Below are 10553 nucleotides of genomic sequence, written 5' to 3' on the forward strand. Positions count from 1 at the left end.
ATAATCTAAAATAGAAGGACCAAAATTATACAAATCTATTTTAATTTTAAAAATATTAACTTAAAGATAATTTAATTCAACAAGCAAATATTTCCTCATATATAAAATGTGGACACCAATAATTTCTTTAGTAACTTATTCATTTTAAACCTTTTAAAATTATAGTTGTTGTATTATATTAACCGGAGATATTGACTCGCGCGTTGTGCGGTTTATCTCTCTAATTTGTGTATTTTATATGTTTTGATAACGATTTTTCTGAATGTAATATTGAGTAGTTTAATTTTGAACATAAATTTACTTGTGTCTACGAATTTAGTTGAATATACTAGTTTTGTTTAGACACGCTTGCACTTGGATCTATAATCTTAAATTTCATTAAAAAATAAATAAAAGAAGTTTGATCATCATTGAAGTTGAGATATACTTCAATGTGTTATGGTCTCACTTGTAATCACCAATCTATATCTTGTGGTTGCAAGATAAGAAACAATAACAATATAAGTTTTATTCAGACATTCTTTATATTGCAAGTTGGTATATTATTAATATGACTATGGAAAATTCTTAAACTTATTATTTTATTTTGTAAGTATTGTATCTTCTAAGGTAAATTTAAATTTAAATTTAAATAAATTAGTATAAAATGAAATAATATTATATAATTAAAAGACAATGCATGTTTGCTAGCATATACACTTAATTTTGAGAAAAATAGATGGATTAAACAGATAAAGAAGTTATAAATTCAACTCTTTTCTTTTTAGACAGATAAAAATATCTAGTAATATGATAATTAAAAAACATTTACATATCTAGAATCGAAAAAACTCTATTTTTAAAACCAAAACAAATATTTTATTTGAAATTGAATTTTTAAAATTGAAAAGTTCTACATTTTACCATATTTAATGGTAAGCTTTAATTGTCATAAAATTAATAAATCTGTGTTGACTTGTAATTATAATTAGTAGAATACCCGTGCGTTTGGACGGGTAAGTTCATTCGTATCTTAAAATTTATTTGATACAATTTTTAAAATCCTTAAAAGTTATAGTTGTTGTATTATAATAATTCTTATTTTAAAAAAATTTATAGTTTTTTTATATCTAAAATTGTTAAGTATATTCTTTTATGTTCTTACTGTTTCTAATAGTTTGTCGTATATTTGAAAAAATGAAAAACAACTGTTAATAAAATAGATAAATTTTTAATAAAAATGTCATTAAAAAATAATATTTTTCTTAGCAGTTACGAAAAAGTCTCACTTAAAATATATTAGACAAATTTAAACTATAATATAATGGATAAACTTAAAACTATAAGCTCTACGAAAAAATAATTTTATTTTCAACAACTATAACAGCTATCTTCAAAGCAATAGCAATAGCATCTCAAAGTAATTTCATTTTCAATACCAGCGTTTCAATATCTTAAGAGCGAAACTTTCCAAAAAATTTACGCAAGAAAAAGTAGGGATTACATTTTTTTTTTTTGGAAAGTCAGATATTTTGATTAATTTTTTGAAAACCTAAATTTAGATGCAACTAAAATATATTGGACAAATTTAAAGCAAGATGCTCTATGAAAAAATAATTTCTTTCAACAACAATTAAATAGATTTAAGAAACTACTCAAACATTTATTTATTTAAGAAAATTTAAAGAAAAGATTTTTTTAATAATTCAACATGAAGAAATTCCAACTCAGTAATAACACATGTGTGCAGCAGATGTGATTCATATTACTTTATTGTCATAAGAGAAATTATCCTGAAAAAGAATTTGTGTGACGAATCAATTGTTAACACTATCTAGTCATTTCATTAATTCATATATAAAGCATCCTCCTTTTCCATAAGAATGTCCAGAATCATCAAATTCAAACAAAACTCCACCACCTCTTTTCATTTTGCCACCTCAATTTTATACATTTTCACACACGTCTATATGCATGGTACAACATGGCCAAATGTTGGTGCATGTTAATTATATAACTTTCTTTCTATATCTATAAATACCCTCTCATATCAATGTACTTTGTTCATCCACAACATGCAAAGTGAGACAGTAGTTCAAATCAACATGGCTGCTATTACAATGAAAGCTTCATTTCCACTTTTGATGCTGCTGGGAATTGCTTTACTAGCGTGTGTCTCATCTAGATCTGATCAAGAGAATCCATTTATCTTCGAATCTAACAGGTTTCAAACCCTTTTTGAAAATGAAAACGGTCACATCCGTCTTCTCCAAAAGTTTGACCAGCGTTCCAAAATATTTGAAAATCTTTAAAACTACCGCCTTTTGGAATATAAAACAAACAACAATAACAATGGGTGGTCCACGATTAACAGGTTCAAGGGAAGGAAGACAGGAGATTCAAGATGGGATATCTGGAAGAGCGTATCAGGAGAGGGTAACGGACCAGTTACTACTTTCTTTCTGAATGATTTCGATGATACATGGAGAGCCAAGGACCTATACTTCGAACTCAAGGAGTTTGGTTGTATAGAGGAGATCGTTATCCCCCCTAAAAAAGACTGGAAAGGAATGAGATACGGGTTTGTGAGATTTTATAACGTGGAAGATGCGAGAATGCTAGAAATCAAACTGGATAATGTGAGGCTGGGAGAAAAGAAGATCAACGCTAACATCACTAAATACTTGAGAAAGGAGGTTAGTCGTAAGAATGTTGCAGGGAGGAACAAGCATGCTGGCCCCCTTAGAAAGATTTTTTCCTCTGTAGCCTCTCCGAAGGAAGTGTTACCAGCTAGATCGGGTCCATCGAAGAGCTTTGCCGAGGTTGTGAAGGGTCACGCTCCGGGAGTGAAGAAGGGGGAAAAGGAGGACAACAAGGCCTTCTACTATCAATCGAGCACGGAAGAAAAGAAGATGTTTAGCATGGCCAAAGTGGGGATAGCGGCTGAACCAGGTCTCGCTTATGGAGTCTCACAAGGACTGATTGAAGAGGGCATTTTCACGGTTAAAGCTACACCTTTAGGACCGAATCTGTGTCTCCTAGAGGAGGTGGTGAAAGGCGAACTCGATGCATTTTTAGCGGAGGGAGGAGATTGGATTAAGAGGTGGTTCAAAGAGGTGAGGGACTGGAAATCAACAGATGTAGAATGTGCAAGGGTGGCCTGGATTTCGGCTTATGGCATTCCTTGCCATGTGAGGAACAAAAAGTTCATAGATACCTTATTCTCAGATATTGGTTCGGTGGCAAATTACGAATGGATTCAGAAGCCTTCTATAAGTTTGGATGTGACAAAAATCATGGTGTTTACAAATGCTATCGAGATCATCAGAGATAAAGTCTCGGTCTGTTTAGATGGATCATGGATTAATATACTTCTAATAGAAGAGCCCCAGTGGAGTAGGAGGGAAGGGGAGGGTGAAGGAGGCATCGATTCAGAATCGTCCGAGTGGTCAGATAGGAGAAGCTCACCGGAGTTAGAAAGTGGAGGGGAAGAAGATGAAGAGTTGATAGGTGCTTTTCACGGTTCAGAGAATAGGGGGAACGATGAAAGGGATGGGTCACTCCATAGGGGTCTAAAAGAGGGCTTTGCAGACAAGATTGAAAAATTGAGGCTGGAGAAGTTGGGGAATGGTGAGGGCATTATATGCTCTTACGTGAAAGAGGATAGAAGTCAAGGGAGGACAGAGAAAGTTTGTTCTGAAGAAAGTATCTCTTCCTCTTCTTGTAGTATGGTAGCGTGCAGCTTGGAAAAAGTCTACCCACTCAAGGTAACGGATGACGAGGCAAATAGAGTGGGACCCGCGGGAGTTTTTATTAACAATTCAAATCTGGACAATTCTTGTGTTGGGCCCATTATGGCCCAAACAGCTTACAGTCTTGAAGGGCCCGCGTGTAGAATTGAGGATGGACCGAACAAAACAAAACAGGATGGTCTGGGTGTTGAGGTACAGGAGAAAACAAATTTTAATTCACCCGCATCAATTGGGACAATCTTTCGAAACAGTAAGCTCGTGAAGGAGGATGAAAGAAACAGCAAGATAGTGAATACCAAGAAGGTGAGAAAGAAGATGAGGAAAGTTCTCAATCTAGGTTTGAGGGTGGAAAATTTTTGTTACCCACCGGAGGCTTGCGGTCCACCGAGACAAGAATTTCCAGCCGTCAATCCAGGTTCTTTACCTTTTATCTGTAACAACAGTAGTGTAGCGGGTGGGGCGGTTTTGTCCTGTGATTCTTTGACGCACTCTGATATAATAGTTTGTAATTCGAGAATTACTAATGGGGCTTTAGGGAAAGCAACAATGGGCCTATGGAATTCCATTAATAAACTGGGAATTATAAACAGAAGTAGCGAGTTTGATCCTATTTGCAAATTGGAAGAGATGGAGACTCAGGGCAGAAAAGAGGAAACAGGGGAGAAGGGGAAAAAGTCTAATGGTGAACCATGAATTTAGTCTCTTTGAATATGAGAGGGGGAGGAAGTAGTGCAAAGAGGAAGAGAGTGGCTTCTATTATTAAAAAAGGGGGCGCTGAGATTTGTTTTTTACAGGAGACAAAGCTGAGCAGTTTGAGCAGTACGATGGTCAAGGAATTGTGGGGTGATGAGAATGTTGAATGGTCGGCTTCGGATTCGGTAGGAGCTTCAGGAGGCATATTAACAATGTGGAAGAAGGACAACTTCGATCTAATATACAGTTTTCGAGACGAAGGTTTCCTAGGCCTTTGCGTCAAAAAATCGGGAAATTTAATTTACTTCGTTAATGTGTATGCTTCTTGTGATAGGTTTATTTGAAGAAGGACATGGAAGAGGTTGATAGAGATAAAAAATAATAATAAGGAGGGTTTTTGGTGTATAGGAGGGGATTTCAATTCCGTTTCCTCTAGTGAGGAAAGAGTAGGTATCTCAAAAGGCAACAACAACAAAGAGATTGAGAATTTCAAGAGCTTCATAGAGATGATGGATGTGGTGGATGTACCTACAATAGGAGGCAAATTTACTTGGTTTAAAAGCAATGGCAAATCTATGAGTCGGATCGATAGGTTTTTGTTGTCGGACAAACTTATAGATGATTGGAAAGTGGATGGCCAAAGGATAGGAAAGAGAGACATATCCGATCACGCACCGATTTGGATACAAGAAAATAGGAAAGATTGGGGCCCGAAACCTTTTAGATTCAACAATTTATGGTTCAATCACGAAGATTTCGTTCCTTTCGCGACTAAAGAGTGGGAAAAAATTCATATGAAGGGGAGGGGCGATTATTGCTTGGTGGAGAAGTTGAAAGTTCTTAAAGAACGCATTAGATGGTGGAACAAAAATGTCTATGGGTGGATAGACTTGAACATTGCAAAAGCCGAAGAGGAGATGCATCATTTAGATAACATGTTTGTTCATTTTGCAGGTAACGTTCCGGAAGAGGTGGTTTCAAAGAGAACCAAAGAGGTGGAGATCTTTTGGGACAACATTAACAAGAAGGAAGGATTTCTTCGTTTGAAGTCTAGACAAATGTGGCTATCCGAAGGAGACAATAATTCTCGTTTATTTCACAATTCTCTAAGGGATAGAAGAAGAAGAAACACGATGTGCTCCCTTGTATCTAGTCTTGGAAGGTTGGAAGAACCAAACGAAATTAAAGATTACGTCTTTAAGCATTTCAAAAGCTTCTTCAAGGAAGAAGTGGAGACCCGGCTAGAGCTTAGTGGAGATAGTTTCAATTCTTTGTCCGTTGATGAGTCTTTAGAGTTGGAAAAGATTTTTACGGAAGAGGAAGTAAAGGAGGCGATTTGGTCTTGTGATGGGAACAAGAGTCCCGGGGCGGACGGATACACTTTAGAGTTTTTCAAGAGGTTTTGGCTTTTACTAAAAGATGATTTGATGGCTCTTTGTAACGACTTCCACTCCAAGGGTTCCCTTGTGAAATCCATAACCTCCTCTTTTTTGGCCTTGATACCAAAAAACAAAAATCCCCAAGATTTGTTGGAATACCGGCCAATTTGCTTAGTTGGAAGTATTTATAAAATTCTTGCGAAGCTTCTTTGTGCTAGAATCAAAAGGGTGGTGGGAAAATTGGTATCGCCGAATCAAACCGCGTTTGTTCCGGGAAGAAACATGATGGATGGAGTTTTGTTGGTGAACGAGATCCTTGATTGGGCAAAGAGGAAGAAAAGGAGTTGCCTTTTGTTAAAGGTAGATTTCGAAAAAGCTTATGATTCTGTCTCTTGGAATTTCGTTAGATTCGTCATGGTTAGAATGGGCTTTAGTGAGAAATGGATGAAATGGATGGAAGCTTGCATCTTTACTAGTCATATGTCCGTGTTGGTGAACGTAAGTGCCACTAAAGACTTCTCGGCCAAGAAAGGTCTTCGACAAGGGGATCCTTTGTCTCCTTTCATTTTTGTTCTTGTTATGGAGGGTCTAACGGCGTTGGTGAAAAAAGCGGTGGACGTAGGGGAGTTTAAACCTCTTTTGTTTGGGGAAGAGGATCATGTCGACATTCTCCAATTCGCGGACGATACCGTAATTCTTGGCGAACCCTCTTGTGATAATATTTGGAATTTGAAAGTGATATTGAGAGGTTTTGAGTTAGTTTCGGGTATGAAAATAAATTTCTCGAAAAGTAGTGTTATAGGGGTACACGTAAGTGATTGGTTTATGAATACGGCCTCTTGGTTTCTCTCATGCAAGAAAAGCGCGGCTACTTTCAAATTCCTAGGGGTTATGGTGGGAATTTGTCCTAGGAAAATAAAGGCTTGGAAGGATGTTTTGAATAACATTAAGGCTAGATTGTCGGCTTGGAAAGGTAGAAATATCTCTTTTGGAGGGAGGATAACGTTAATTAATGCGGTGCTTAACGCGTTACCGACGTTTACTCTCTCTTTCTAAAAGCACCGGGGAAAATTATAAAAGAGATTAGAGGACTTCAAAGTAACTTCCTATGGAGCGGAAACGTGAACAAAAGGAGCATCCATTGGGCGAGATGGGAGATAGTGTGCAAACCTAAAGAGAAGGGCGGATTGGGTATTAGAGACATCCGTGAGGTGAATAGAGCTCTCCTTTTAAAATGGAAATGGCGTATTCTAACGGAGAAAAAACACAATATGGAGTAGATTCATAGAATTGAGATACTTAAATCCCAAGCTCAAGGTTCAAGCAACGGGGGCTGATGTTACAAAATCGGATGACTCAATTTGGTGGAGGGATGTTATAAACAATGACTTGTGCTTGGCCTCCTTCGAGCAAGGTTTTTCCGGCTGCGTAAAGTGTATCCCAAAAAACGGCAAACATACTCTGTTTTGGAAAAGCAATTGGATGGGAAACCAATCATTAAGTGTTCTGTTTCCAGATTTATATGCCTTTGCTGTAAATAAAAATTGCTCAATCAAGGAGGTAATTAGTTGGCAGGATGGGGTGGCTCGGTGGAACAAACATAGGTTGCTGGCTGAAGATCTGTTAACCGTTCCAGGAACAGACCGAGAGGAAGCAGTAGCAGCTACGGTCATGGCTGCAAACAGATGGAATGAATTTCATGATTTTTTACCGCCAGCACCGATTCTGGATAGCAGAGAGGATGATGTTTTCGAATGGATGCTGAACAGCGATGGTTTATTTTCTGTTGGCAGCATAACCAAGCTGGAGGCAGATCGTAAGGAATTGGCTTGGCAGGCGGTTACAGTAAGACTCATGATGGTGGTTTGGAAATTGAGATTACCTCTTAGGATAAAGACGTTTGTTTGGAGATTATTCTCGAATAGACTTCCGGTGAAAGATCTTCTGTTAATAAGGAATGTACAGAACTTAATTTCGGTTGATTGTGTTTTTTGCTTAGCCCATGAGGAGAACACGCACCACTTGTTTTTTGAGTGTGCCGTTTCAAGCCGAATTTGGAGTACTGTGCTGTGTTGGATAGGGATGGATACAAACATGTCTTTAGAAGAATTTGTGGATTTTGGTTATTTTCAAGACAAGATCAAGGATGCCCTTAGCATAACCAAGATTAACACGATTTGGGTGGCAACAATTTGGAGTATTTGGCTCATGCGAAACGCCATCGTTTTTGAGGATAAGTCTTATTGCTACGATGTGGTGATTTCAAATGTTGTTTTTCTTTCCTGGAGATGGATGTCTTTAAGTCATTCTTTGATTCATTATAGCTTATATGATTGGTACAAATTACCGCTTTCTTGTAATCGAACGGTATAGGTTTTTGTTGTAAGGGTTGCACCCCTAGTGCAATATCTTATAAATTGCTTATTGAAAAAAAAAGTCCAAACCTCACACCATATTTCTTCCCCAACAAACTGATGCCGATTTCATCCTTGTTGTCCTCAGTGGTAATGTATTATTTATCAAATTAAATATTTAAAATTAATCACACATATTTTATTTAAAATGAACGGTATTTATTACTTTACGTGTTTGTTTTCTAAGAATAAATTAAATTAAATTTAAAAATATAATGTTTACTGTAATTTTCAGGAAAAGCTATACTCACAGTGTTGAAACCCGACGATAGAAACTCCTTCAACCTTGAGCGTGGAGACACGATAAAACTTCCTGCTGGCACCGTTGCTTATTTGGTTAACCAAGATGACGACGAAGATCTTAGAGTATTAGTTCTTGCCATTCCCATAAATAGACCTGGCCAACTTCAGGTAATATAGTCAGTTAATGTTTACCTTTTCTCATATCAAATATGGTTTGCGCGTTGGTGTATAAAAAAATTTAGGGATCTCTACCATAACATAACTACAACAATTGCGATTGTATTTATACCTATTTTACAGTAAAGATTTTCTAATGATCTTAATATTATTTTTTGTCCTTTTCAACAGTCTTTCTTATTGTCTGGAAATCAAAACCAACCTTCCATCTTATCTAGGTTCAGCAAGAACATTCTACAGGCTTCCTTCAATGTAAACATAAAACACACAATTTCTTCATTTTTTATGTATCTGTTTGGTTTTCTATATATATGTTAATATTCACTTTTTCTTTGTATATATTTTGAAAAAATATAGACCGATTATGAAGAGATAGAGAAGGTTCTTTTGGAAGGGCACGAGAAAGAGACACAACAAAGAAGAAGCCTTAGGGATAAGAGGCAGCAGAGTCAAGAAGAGGATGTAATAGCCAAATTATCAAGGCGACAAATTGAGGAATTGAGTAAAAATGCAAAGTCTAGCTCCGAAAAAAGTGTATCCTCTGAATTTGGACCATTTAACTTAAGAAGTCGCAATCCTATATATTCCAACAAGTTTGGCAAATTCTTTGAAGTCACCCCAGAGAAAAATCCACAACTTCAAAACTTGGATATACTTGTAAATTTTGTTGAGATTAAGGAGGTATGGTAAAATTATTTTAACCATAGGCAACTAACTATATTACACACCGATATTTCACTTGATCAAATTTCAATTGTTCTAAATGGTTTGTTTTTTTCCCATTAAAGTTATATTGTCAAACTTTTGTTATTAAGTTGACATCTTAAAAGTAACTAAGTTTTATATACTCAATAACATGCTTTGTGTATAGAACATATACCAAAATATTTATTTAATTATTCTTTAAAAATTATATTCCAGGGATCTCTATTGTTGCCACACTACAATTCGAGGGCCATAGTAATAGTAACAGTTAACGAAGGAAATGGAGATTTTGAACTTGTGGGTCAAAGAAATGAAAACCAACAAGAGCGGAGAAAAGAAGACGACAATGAAGAGAAACAAGGGGAAGAAGAGATAAACAAACAAGTGCAAAATTACAAAGCTAAGTTGTCTCAAGGAGATGTTTTTGTAATTCCAGCAGGTCATCCAGTTGCCATAAGAGCTTCCTCAAATCTTAATTTTGCTTGGATTTGGTATCAATGCTGAGAACAACCAAAGGAACTTTCTTGCAGGTATATCATATTATCACTCATTCACTCTCTCTATATAATAATTTTATGTAAGTATTTTAAAAGTCTGGTTCTATTAAATCAAAGAAAAAATTATCAAGATATTCTTTTTTTCGGGTGATTGAAAATTTGAAGGCGAGGAGGACAATGTGATTAGCCAGATACATCGACCAGTGAAAGATCTTGCATTCCCTGGATCAGCTCAAGAGGTTGATAGACTATTAGAAAATCAGAAACAATCGTACTTTGCAAATGCTCAACCTCGGCAAAGAGAGGGAGGAAGCCATGAAACAAGAGATCGTCTATCTTCAATTTTGGATGCTTTTTAATGAATGAGCAAATAATATGCATGTATGCTAAGAAGATATATAGCTCATAGTGAGCAAAGAATAAAACAATGTTCTCTGGTAACTATAATTATATTTCCACTTTTATACTATGAATAAATAAATAAAGAGTATTTTGATGATCCTCTTAACTACTATGTTTTTTAGTAATACTCTTTTATACTGTACTAGTGAGAACAATCTTTTTCTTTAAAAATGAGTATGTATTATTTAATCAACCATAAATAGTTAATTAAAGCCTTAAATTATAATTTTAGTTATAAATTGATAATGCAATTAAAAATGGGCCTGTATATGCCACTATTAGTATTTTTCTATAGATAATTTTGTAAATCCT

At 35.8% G+C, this 10553-nt stretch overlaps 1 pseudogene; it reads left to right on the forward strand.

Moving 5' to 3' along the window:
* The first annotated feature begins 2039 nt into the window (after positions 1–2039).
* Positions 2040–10305, forward strand: LOC131640638 (vicilin-like; annotated as a pseudogene).
* The last annotated feature ends 248 nt before the right edge of the window (positions 10306–10553 follow it).

Source organism: Vicia villosa, unplaced genomic scaffold (genome assembly GCF_029867415.1).
Source record: "Vicia villosa cultivar HV-30 ecotype Madison, WI unplaced genomic scaffold, Vvil1.0 ctg.003248F_1_1, whole genome shotgun sequence".
NCBI classification, from domain to species: domain Eukaryota; kingdom Viridiplantae; phylum Streptophyta; class Magnoliopsida; order Fabales; family Fabaceae; genus Vicia; species Vicia villosa.